Source organism: Biomphalaria glabrata, chromosome 13 (genome assembly GCF_947242115.1).
Source record: "Biomphalaria glabrata chromosome 13, xgBioGlab47.1, whole genome shotgun sequence".
NCBI lineage: Eukaryota > Metazoa > Mollusca > Gastropoda > Planorbidae > Biomphalaria > Biomphalaria glabrata.
Window position 1 is genome coordinate 33,997,731 of NC_074723.1, and position 13,007 is coordinate 34,010,737.

Sequence of the window (13,007 nt, forward strand, 5' to 3'; positions counted from 1 at the left end):
TGTCCTATTATTCTCAATGGATCCCAAATTTCTCCAACAAGATCCATTTATTGGTAAACAACAAAGCCTTTCCTCCCCCTGAACAAGTTCAAGAAGCTTTTAAACAGCTAAAACACGAACTTGAAAACGCTGCTGTGTCGACGATAGATTACAATCGACCTCTAACAGTCGAAACAGATGCCTCTGACATCGCGATTGCCGCCACTCTTAATCAAGAAGGCCGTCCTGTCGCCTTCTTTTCAAGAACACTCACGAATAGTGAACGCAGACACTCAGCAGTAGAAAAGGAAGCATACGCTATCGTAGAAGCCCTGAGAAAATGGCAACATTACCTTATCAGTAGACCCTTCACATTGGTTACAGATCAACGCTCAGTGTCTTTTATGTTTGACCAGCAGAACAAGGGCAAGATCAAAAACGAAAAGATACAAAGATGGCGACTGGAGCTTAGTTGTTTCCAATATGACGTCGTATATCGACCCGGGAAACAAAACGCTGCGGCGGATACCTTTTCAAGAAACCACTTTGCGTCAGCAATGACTGGAGAAGACCTCAAACTGTTACACAACAACCTCTGTCACCCAGGGGTCACGAGACTCCTCCATTTCGTTCGGACTAAGAACTTACCTTTTTCCTGCGAGGACGTCCGCAAAGTGGTAAACCAATGTAAAACTTGCGCTGAACTGAAGCCTAGATTCTTCAAACAGTTTTCAGGCACCCTCATCAAGGCTACCCAACCATTTCAGAGAGTAAGCATCGATTTTAAGGGGCCACTCCCATCTGCTACTCACAACAAATACTTATTAACAATGGTGGATGAGTACTCACGCTTCCCATTTGCCTACCCATGTCCCTATATGTCCTCATCTACTGTCATAAAGTGTTTAAATCAGCTGTTTTCCTTAGTTGGGATGCCAGAGTACGTCCATTCTGACAGAGGTACGGCCTTTATGTCGAGGGAGGTGCAATCCTTTCTGCACGAGAGGGGAACAACCGCTTTTAATCCTTCATGCAACGGACAAATTGAACGACTAAACAAAACTCTATGGAACGCTGTTACTTTAGCACTGAAAGACCTCGATCTCCCGAACTCGAGATGGGAGCTTGTCTTGAACCAGGCCCTATACTCGATTAGATCATTACTATCTACGGCAACAAACGAAACTCCACACGAGAGAGTTTTCCGGTTCAACCGGAAATCCTCCTTCGGGATATCTATCCCCACTTGGCTATCTAGCCCAGGTCGAGTGTTGCTGAGAAGAGAGAACCGATCTTCAAAGTACGATCCTCTCACGGAGGAAGTCGACCTGCTGATGTGTAACCCCCAATATGCCGTCGTACGGTTGCCCAGCGGTAAAGAGGAGACGGTCTCTCTGAGACGCTTGGCTCCCACCCCCTCCCCATCCACAACAACAAGTGAACCTTCGTTCTTCCCTCAGGGTGAGGATAATGAATATCCTCCAGAAACTCAAAACACGGAAGTACCAGTAAACACCCATACGGTGATACAAGAAAGGAAAGAACCCCTGGTGGGCTCTGAGGACCTCCGAGCGCTTCCTCTTGAAAATACCCCAATTGACGCTCAGGAACTCGATAGTGACTCCCAAACTGTAGAACAGGATAGTCAACCCCGTTACAACTTAAGAGAGAGAAGAACCAGACCGAACTATAGAGTCTAGAGTTGTTCCTCTATTGCACTACTTATGTTCTACATAAACTGGCATTGTTTATCTCTTGCTACTGATACTAGAGTTTACTTTTCACTTACTTACGTACATGTTTACTTACTACACTATTTGTTAATACTTAAAACAGAAACTATTAATTGTTTATAAGTCATACAACAGATACTGGTTTTTAGGTTTCTTTGTATCACCATTCACTATTGTTTACTAGAGAAATTAATATTTCGACACTATTTATTGATCTATTGATAATCTATTGTATTACAGGCACTGGCATTCTCTCTTCATTTATGCTATTGACCTACTATATTATTATACTTGCTATTTTAATTCTAGGCGGGGTGAATGTGGTGAAATAGTTACTATTTGTTTATGTTTGTGTAACGTCGTGAGAATGTGTTCACAACATTGATCTAGTGTGCTACTGTCCAAGTCTCTTTCGTTAGTTCATGTGTCGTTCTAGTTTAATAAAGCCTTGTTTTAGGTTACTCTTCAGTGTTCCTTTATTTCTTATTACAATAATTTATTTTTCATAAGCGTTCCTGTTAGGTAGAAACCTTGTTTATGCATGTTACAAAATGTGAAGTCTAGTTACGGCTGCAGGGCGCTCAAATCACCGTATTGGACTACCATGGCCATCAGGCGTCACATAGCAAACGACGTGGAACGTACCGAACACTGTGGGATATGTAGAGCTCACTGGTCATCCACTGGTCATCCACTGCACCCCAAACCAGCTCCAGTTATCTTGACCTTATTCTGCCACTGAATTCAGCTGGCATGGGACAAGAGCGTGAGGCTGATGCAGCGCCAATCTACCTCACTTTAAACAATGTTCATCGCCCAAGCCACATTCTCATCTCCTAAAAAAAAAAATTAATTAGTTCATTAAATTTTAGCTTTTTAGAGCCAAAAAAGAAGTATATCTTTTTCATCCTTTTTCATCTTTTAAACGTGTTTATAATTTTTTTTTCATCCCTAGAATCGATATATGTATGTAATAAAATAAAATCTGACCTCAAAGAAGTGTACTGACATAGGTCTTGTCTACTTGCAGATAAATATTTCCTCTCACTGAAGTTAATTACGTAATTAAAGTTATAAACCTGGTGGGTGACACAGATGGTCGTAGGCTGTGTGTGTGTTTTTAGCTTACGCAAATCGCCCCAGTCCAGCGCTAGACGAGCCAACTGTACAGTGTTTGTCATTTTTTAAAAATTAAACTGTTACTGATACTTTGGAGCCCCGAGCTATAAGGTTCTTTAAGTTCGTTGTGTCGTGTGGTGTAGTTTGCAGAGAGCCTGGATAGTAGGATAGTCGTTACAGTTAGTAATAAAATCAAACCTGACCTCAAAGCAGTGGATTTCAATGTTAACTATTGACATAGCTCTTGTCCACTTGCAGATAAATATTTCCTCTCATTGAAATTAATAACGCACTTAAAGTTAAAGAGGCACATTCCTCGTCCCATATGCTAGGACAAATTTTTACAAATACTCCTTCTTCCCTAGCGCTATTAGAGCATGGAATGGGTCGTCTGAGCTAGCCAGGAAAACCACTGACTTGGCAGAATTTAAGTCATTGGTTAACATGCATGACTGAATGCATGACGCGTAGGACGTAATCATCTTCTTTTTTTGTAGTAACGTCTGTATTATATAAGATAAGATAAGACGTTCGTTGTGTTAAGACTCTCGGCAAAAACACCATTACATGGAGCGGCGTTCTGGTCCTTAAATTAGAAGAAATCAAAACAACTTTCGAAAATGTTATATCAGAAGGTCACTGCTATCCATTCAGGAGTCCATTCAAAAATAATTTGCAAATTCCTATTGGGCTAAAAAAAAAGCCTTATTAGCCAGAAGAGGCCAGAACCAAACTCTCAGCACGCTGGATGTCAGCAATGGACATCATCGAATTCAAATGCATTTATAAAGTGTTCAGTGTATTGTACAATGATCGAAAAAGAAAATGATTACATTTCCACTACCGTCTGTATATTTTATAAAAACATGCTTTTTTAAACACATAGCAAAGAGAGTAGTTCTGAGTTTATATCCTCACCGCTTCTTTAAAGAGAAAGATTGAAACTTCTAGGGAAGGCCGCCGGATATATTTGATTCCCAAAGAAAAGCTTTAACAGGAGACAGGCGCATAAACGTTAAGCTAATTAGACTACTTCGTCTGTATGACGTGTGGAAAAAAATGCAGGTCGCTAATTGGTATTCGTAGTCATGTGAAGCACTGCACTAAACCTTAATCATCGGAATAGAAGACATCGTTGTTAGAAGAGTTCTTATTATAGGTCGGTATCACAACTGTAAAATAAATAGTCGATTGTAGAATTTATGAAATGCCTCAAACAAGACTGCCTGTCAAGGCATTTGAATAAGTAAGCTTCCTCATGCTGATGAAACGATATGGCGACTTCTGCAGGTGTGTGCCCCAGAGGAATCCAGCTACCCGTCGCCTCAGCGTGGCGCCCTGGTGGAAACGGTCTAGTAGTGGAACTAGATAGGCTAAGTACGAGTAGCGAACCAGGCCCCGCCGGGCTTCCCTGGGTGAAATTTTTTTCTTCCTCTCACCCGGGGTTGGGATGGAAAAAACTCCCGGAACCCAGTCCAAAAAGTCAGCCATGCTGTTCCACAAAGGGGGCCGTCATCAGACCCGTGGCTGGAGTGGCGGTCCCTGCACGAAACAGTGGCGGTTACAATATAGGAACATGTGGTAACCTCCCTGCAGTTAGCACTGTTCTTGGCCACTTATAGCGAGTGGGGCCAGGAACGGGGACGGTGCGCTGTGTACACGGCACGGTCCGATTTAGGCCATTCACTCAACATGGCCGTCTACCGCTGGGAGCCCTCAGACAGGACAGGGGTGAAGAGCCCCATGTCCAGGCCTGGTTGTTGGATAAAAGCCTTTATAACGATCAACGGGATAATGGCGCCTACGGCGCCGACGCCCTACTGGACTTCACTGAAGGCAGCTGTGTGTCATACTTCTCACAGCTACTCCAGAAAGACTTTATCTTCTCATTCACAGCTACTCCAGAAAGACTTTATCTTGTCATTCACAGCTACTCCAGAAAGACTTTATCTTCTCATTCACAACTACTCCAGAAAGACTTTATCTTCTCATTCACAACTACTCCAGAAAGACTATATCTTGTCATTCACAGCTACTCCAGAAAGACTATATCTTGTCATTCACAACTACTCCAGAAAGACTTTATCTTGTCATTCACAGCTACTCCAGAAAGACGTTATCTTCTCATTCACAACTACTCCAGAAAGACTTTATCTTCATATTCACAGCTACTCCAGAAAGACTTTATCTTCTAATTCACAACTACTCCAGAAAGACGTTATCTTCTCATTCTCATTCACAGCTACTTATGCAGTGGTACATAGTAATCATTGTTATATCACAGCTACTCCAGCTGACGTACAATGTCATCTGTAGCCTGTAACTACACAGGTATTCTTCTCTTGCAGCTGTACGCAGTGGTCATCTGTCTTTGCACAGAAACACCTATACAAAAATAAGGTAAACATCTCATTCGTTACAATTCCCGCAGCTTTACACACAGGACATTTATTGACCTAAACATTAACAATCACATATCTTACAAAAATCTTAGTTTTAAATGTACATCCCTAAGTAATTTTTAATAAGATCGATATCTCAAAGGAATCGATTACGACATTGTCTTTGTATCAGTCGATAACTGGTGATCAATTTTTTTACCACTTTAGAACAATGCATACGCTAACGAGTAAAGATCAATGAAGATGTAGAATTATCGTATACGGGAGGCAACTCACTTTTTGTACTTCAAGAAAAGAAAGCTGGTTGTCTACCGTTCCCATTTCTAGTACTCTTATTTTACTATTAAATTCAGTGCATACATGATACAAGGGAACTAATCGGACGGCATCTTTCTGACTTATCGCGTATCATGACTCAATGTACAAGCTATTCAGTTAATGATTTATAAAAACAAATGTACGTATTGTATTTTATAGTAGTGACTTCAGAGACCTGGTAAAGTAATGTTTATGTCGCTAATGGACTTTGCTGTGTAAAACGATTGGCTTGAAACGATAAATCTACTGCACTTAGTATTTTGTATGTAGAAGCAACACTACGTGTAAGATACATATATCTTTGTATATCTATACTTTAATTTGATTTCTCCATACTTTGATTTGATTTCTCCATATTGTGACTTGCAAAGCGTAATCCCTCGAGATTTGAAATACATCTAGTATCCTCTTCAGAATTTAAAAAAAAAAAGTAAATACTTTGGTTAAAATTGTACTATCATTTATAGTCGCCCTTTGAAAAAAAACTCTTAAGTAACGTACTAAAGGGGAGGTATCCCTGAAAATCTTATTTTTGTTATTTCTGAAGCTAGGCCTTTGAAATTTGTTATGGTAACATATAATGATATTCTAAAATAAATAATGCTAAAAAAAAGTTTTTTTAGAATGATGGTTGCCATGGTAACGGCGGCCATATTGTTTATTGTATACAAATTAAAACTCTGAATTTTGTAAAAACTATTGATCAGAAATACATGAAATTGAATTAAAAGATAAGAAAAAAGGATCCTCTAAATTGGTACAACGTCAGAATTAAAGATGTAAGTATGTTAAATTTTTTACAAATTTTTGAATTTTTAGTATTTTTTAGACCTAAAAAAACAGGATAAATATTAATTAAAAATACTTTTTTAAAAAAAAAGTAAATAAAATATTGAAAAAAAAATCATTGTACGAGTAAAGTTAATGATGTCTTTAAGAAGTGTTTCAAATATCATCAAAATCTATCAAGTAGTTTCGGAGAAATTCCTAGTAAAGCACAATGACATGTGCAAAAACTAACATTTTGAGTAAAATGAGTTTAAAGTATAAATTTTATTAAGTTTTTTTCTCATAGCCCTTACAAAAACATTAAAAAAAAACATGTTTTAGACACAGATTTAAGCAATAAAAATGATTGTAATGTAAAGAAAAATGATTGATCTACTTAATTATGTTATTAGTTAAAAATCGATATCCTAGACCTAAAACTCAATTTTCTCTAGGGATACCTCCCCTAAAGCTTCAGTTGTATATAATTTCTTAACAATATATAATTGAGATTCCCCAACCCATTTGTCAGTAGAAACTTATGGCTAGACATTTCTTTTCCGTTAGGGTTAAGTTGAAACATCTACTATTTTTATATTTTACTACATTTTTTTGTTTAAATATATTGTACTCTCTATGCTAATATATTTTTTTGAAAAACGCCCGTTGCGTTATTTATAATAATCTACGCCTCTTAACCAATTTTAAAACTAAAAGCAGATTTATATTTTTGAGAATGTTTGTTCATTAATTTGCACTCCGACACTGCCATTACACATTTAGAATTGGTTCCAAAGATTATTAAAAGTAGCTTAGATGACCAATACCCTCTCTTTCGCAAAATTGTTTATACAATGTTATGTATATTGAAATGAAGGGCTTAGATTACAAGCCAAGTATTTGAACCTGTACGCTAGTATGTCGGATGATAGACCCCTGGTATAATCCTCCTGCGGTCCTAAACGTACAATGTTTAGGACATTTAAAAATTCAGAGATTCCTCTCTAATGTGTAAAAGCTTGGAAATAGCTCAACAGGTCAAGAAAACATTTTTTTCAGATAAATGGTGAGTTAAAAAGCGTCGTGTATTATCGAAAGTATGTTTCAAGAGACAGAGAACTACCTTAAGCCGCTCCTGCAGATGTAGTTCTTGAACACGGGAAACAGTTTTTCCCAAAGAACCACTTCAAGCATACAGTGCTAAGAGGGTCCGCTAGTTCAAGGCAGGGGCCCTGGGTAGGTAGCTATGTCTCAACTGGATAGATTGTCATTGTTATCTGAAAAGAAATCAAGATTTTGTTTAGAAATTAAATACCATATTTTTCTATCCAATGTCCTAAAAGACTGTCAACTAAGAATCACTGGTAAGTAACATCAATAGATATCTCTTTAATCATGCACTGACATTTCTTACACAACTTCAGAAATGTCTTGACTTCTTTTTCCTACCTTGATTACAGAGGATAGAATCAGATCTCTGTATATCAAGCTTAACTCTATTACCAAAATATAACACAGAGATAATATGATCTAATCAACCTTAACTATTGGCTTCACTGAACCTGTGTCATACGAATGTATTAGCCCAGACAAGTTGTATTTCTTTGTTTTGTTTTACTTAACCTATTTTGGTGCTTTGAAACGAATGCTCTTTTGGCAAATAGAAGGAAAAAAAAAGTTAAACCAAGTTAGCGAAACTAAAATGGAAATTTGAATAACCTTTTTTTTAAAATCAACAAGGATTTTTGTTTTCTTTGGAGAAATATCTCTCCATAACGGTATGCATAACTTTGAGAGAAATCAAAACAATTCTATGACAAAAGTATAAGTCGTATTCATTGCTATAAGTTGTAGTATTACTTATGAATCTACGTCTTCTCTGTATATATATATATGTCATGTCATTGTCTTGGACGTACATATTCGTCATTTTGTTATGAAACGTAGAAATTCTGGTTTTAATGTATGAATGGAATTGAAAAGGTATGTCGTGTTAAGGAATATATATATATATATATATATATATGAGTGTTTGTGATGTAACCTGAATAAAGCTGGGCGGCTTTGGTTAAGTCACATGTCCTTCATTGCTAGCTGAAGAAATCGGTTTTAGTTGAGGTTTTCAAAAGAGATATTATATAAGAAATAAATCTTGCGCACCAATACTCTAACATGCCATGTCGAATGTAATGTTTCATTTAATGTCGAATGTAATATACAATTTAATGTAGAATGTACTGTATAATGCGATATCGAAAGCAATGTGAAATAAATGTCTAATTCAGTGTCAAAATGACTAAGTGATTAATTCAGCTCTTCAGTCAAGTGCTATTTTACTCCGTTGTTTGAGATAGCAAACATATTCATTAATTACCAACAATTAAATAACTAATTGTTTGTTGTTTTTTTTTGTTTTTTTTTGTATTGATTCTCTTGTTGTCAGGTAAAATAAATAATTTTGTGAAATTTCAACTTGATCCGAGATTGGGTGTGAGAAAAAAAAACGTGTACAAACTTTTGATGTGACCGACAGACAGACAGACAGAGTGAGTCGATACAAGATTTGTAAAGAAAAAAAGATGTCAGTTGTCTTTAAAACCTCAAACTGTTGTAGCGAACTGTTTACCTACTTGCGTCTAGGCTTCGCAGTTGAAGAGAGCGTTTCCCATTCTTCAAAGGAAATCTTTGTTTACAAAGCTTTTAGATGTTCTCGTTGACAAAAAAAAACCCACAGAAGTATTATAGTAAATCGTATAATGACATTGATTTCTTCATTTCCATTAGAAATAGGGCTGACACAAAGTAGGCTCTATTCTTATTAAATGTAAATAAAAATAAAACATTTTAGCTTCCTATCTTTTCTTTTTATCTTATATAATGCAGACGTTACTTCAAAAAAGAAGATGATTACGTCCTACGCGTCATGCATTTAGTCATGCATATTAACCAATGACCTAAACTCCGCCAAGTCACTGGTTTTCCTGGCTAGCTCAGGCAACCCATTCCATGCTCTAATAGCACAAAGAAGGGGCACTTGTACAAATTTGTCCTAGCATATGGGACGAGAAGTGTACCATTATCTTTGTGTCTTTCAGAGTATTTTATTAATTTTTTTTTTTTTTTGTATTTGAAGATTATGGTTCAGAGATTTATGAATAATTTACTTTTGAGTCTTCTATCCAGAAGGCTTTCTAAATTTAGTGATTTTACTAAAGGTGTTACTCTAGTTAAATGTGAATATTGATTTGTTATGAATCTCACTGCTCTATTTTGTGTCCTAGCTAGACTTTGGTATGCACTTTATTATTTTTAGTTACATTAATAATTGTTAGCCTATACGATAACATTATACAAAAATAATTAATAAATGATATTTCAACCAAACTATTTACTTTTTTTTTTTAAAAAAATTTTGAAGAGTTAGTTGAAATTTTCAGAATGTCTACATATTTTGACAGTGTGTTATTAAAATAGCCAGTCAAGGTATATATTGTTGTAACTTGGTCAGCTATTGTGTGTGTGTATATGGATCAAAAGAGATAAGGATGGCTGCCTGGTCGAGCGGCTTGGGCGCTGGACTGTCGTTCGGATTTATCGACGGTCGAGTGTTCAAACCCTGCCCGCTCCCATCCACCGTCGTCCTGCAGAGGCTTGGACTAGGAAGTAAACTATCTTCAACTCTGAAGGAACATGTAAAACATTTTACATTTTACAGCGACCAGGGCAATATAACTCTTTTGAAAACACTTTTTGTGAGTTGCACCCCTTGACTTTAGTTTTAGTCTGAAGCTTACCATTCACTTTAGCAACAACTAGTGGGGGGGGGGCGGGAACAGGTTTTCAAAAGTTATTAATAGGCGACGTGCTCTCGTTAAATGTCAGTTCTACAGTTATAATGGACCTCATTCACCAATCGTAAGTCATTTTGACACTGCCTGGTCGTGTGGTTTGCACGCTGGACTGTCGTTCAGATTTTTCGATGGTCCCGGGTTCAAACCCTGGCCGCTCCCATCCCCCGTCGTCCTGCGGGAGGTTTGGACTAGGAAGTAATTATCTTCAACTCTGAAGGAACATCCGAAACATGTAAAACATTTTACAAACATTTTACAAACAGCATTTAGCCACGTGATTCTATATATCTTCTATACATATTATGTTATCCGCAGTGGCTGTCACGTGATACGTATTTTTCATTGTTTTATCAATATTATGACGTGGCTAAATGTGTTTATTTACGATTGGTGAATGAGGTCCATTTGTAAAAAGAAAATTGATAATGTTACGATCTTCTCTGCTCAACAACACAGCACATCTAATACAAGAACTTGACAACAAGAGCTTCAAGAAACAATGTGGCGGTTTAATGACAAATACGAGAAAAGCCAATACAACACAATTGGCTACACTAACTTCAAATGCTTTGCTACACAACAGAACTGCCCAACTATTCACTACAAGTCTCTCTAGCTCGGACAGCTACATTTTCGAGGACTCGGAAGGTACCGCACCGTCCTTACTGATTGCTGTCCTGGACTCAACTTTCTTACACACTGTCTCTCGACCGTGAAGGCTTTCGGTCACATGACCATAATACTGGTCATATTTGCGTGTACTAGCAGTAATGTCCCTTGTTCAACAGCCGTTGACCCGTTGACCTGTGTGATTGGACTGAGTCGTGTGTATCAGTAGGCCGCACACACATTAACCCTTTCAGTCCGCCACTGGAGTTACTACAATAATAATAAAAGTTTTCTCCGACATTTGAAATATCATATGCTGCTCAAAGGGGGGGGGGGGAGGAGTTTTGTTACATGGGGAAAGAAGGAAGGACTTTAAAAAGGTGGTTTGCAGTGTTATGCAACATCCGAACTTTGCGGAAAAAATAAAACATGATCTTGCGGAAAATAGAAGGTTCACATTAAATTGTACAACAAGCTGATTTGAATGTATGTATACACCTACTACAGGATGGCTGCCTGGTCGTGCGGTTTGCGCGCTGGACTGTTGTTCTGATTTTTTGATGGTCCCGGGTTAAAACTCTGCCTGATTCCATCCTCCGTCATCCTGCGGGAGGTTTGGACTAGGAAGTAAATTATCTTCAACTCTGAAGGAACATCTGAAACGTAAAATATTTTACCAACATTTTTCTACGGTAATTATCAAGAAAGAGTATTTCTGGAGGCACAGTACTTTAAATGAAAAAGTTCCTTTCGTTTTTTAGTGTGTAAGCCTTACACAAATTTTACAATGCAACAATCTCGTGGCACACTAGCAGCTGGTACATAAGACTTTAAGACGAAGCCTCACTGCTTACGTACTTCATACTAACAATAAGGGGGAAAGCTAAAGTTACATCTTTAATAAAGGAATACAAATTCACACTCAAATGTAACTAATTTTTTATTCTTACAAATCTTATATTCACTCACTCCTTCAGTCTGTGTGTCCGTCTTGTTCCCATTCTCGGATCAAGTTGAATTTTTTTTCTTGTCGATGCCAACACATGAGTCAATAAACAAAAATGCCAATCAGTTAATCAATTAGTAGTAAATAATTAATTTTGATTTATTTAGACAAAAATAATTAAGCTAAAGGAGGATAAATTGTGCAATATTGATAGACATGGCAGCGGTTGATTGGAGCTATCTGTTTACTCAATTTAAGCTGTGTTTTCAAGAAAATATTTTTTTAATTTTTAATTTTTTTTTTTTGCTTCTTAGAAGTACTCAAAATATTGCCAATCAAGGAAGTTATCATTAGATAACAACTTGTGGACTTCTGAGAGACAAAGACCGTGTATCACTGGACTACTGTCGCATTTGTTGGAAATATTAGAGAGTAGTGGATATTCTAGGTATATATAAAGGTTTCTATCTCGGAAAGATTATCCACTATCTACTATACTATAATATAAACAGTGAATAGCTGCACACGTTCACACATCAAGGAAGTACAAACGTTATTAAAACCACGAATTAAACTTTACACTCTTACTTATGCCCTAGTTTTGGGCAATAGATAAACTCGACAACTATTCCATTATAACCACGAATTAAACTTTACACACTTACTTATGCCCTAGTTTTGGGTAATAGATAAACTCGACAACTATTCCATTATAACCACGAATTAAGGTTTACACACACCTACCTATGCCCTAATTATGGTAATAAATTAACTCTATTTTTTAGCTGTTGTAAGACATTTATACACCTGACAACATAACTCAAAAATTGTATGTCTCTGCTTTGATCCTGTAAGTGTACATTCCACGTGGACTGCAATTAAACGCTAAGAGTTCTCGTAGATGAGAGTTGAAGAGGCGAATTGATGGAATCAAAGAGGCTACCAATGATATAAAGATATATAAGAAAAGAGGATTTTTTTTTTATATCAGTCAAGGCCGGATTTAAGTATGTAGAGGCCCCAAAGCAGATTTTGTGTGGAGGTCCCTACACTTTTTCATGAAATAAATAAAAAAATACTAAAACCTAAAAGCCTGCCATATTAGAAGAGAAATAGGCTACTTGTTAATTAAATTAAATATACATCTTTTGATAACCAAAATATGTTTTTTTTTTGTTTTTTTTTTCGGGGGGGGGGGGGGTTACGCATTGTAGTAAATCCGGAGTATATTAGGAGAATACCAGCATACTTTAAGCACACACATTGTGATCACAAATGTAAG

The 13,007-nt window shown here is 37.0% G+C and overlaps 1 long non-coding RNA gene across 1 annotated transcript; it reads right to left on the reverse strand.

The window, feature by feature from the left end:
- Positions 1–2,203: 2,203 nt before the first annotated feature.
- On the reverse strand, positions 2,204–12,913 carry LOC106057361 (uncharacterized). The gene is made up of 5 exons (XR_008774425.1): positions 11,749–12,913; positions 11,282–11,435; positions 7,443–7,596; positions 2,703–5,216; positions 2,204–2,548 (listed from the first exon to the last, which is right to left on the reverse strand). It is a non-coding gene; the product is annotated as an uncharacterized LOC106057361 (long non-coding RNA).
- Positions 12,914–13,007: the final 94 nt, after the last annotated feature.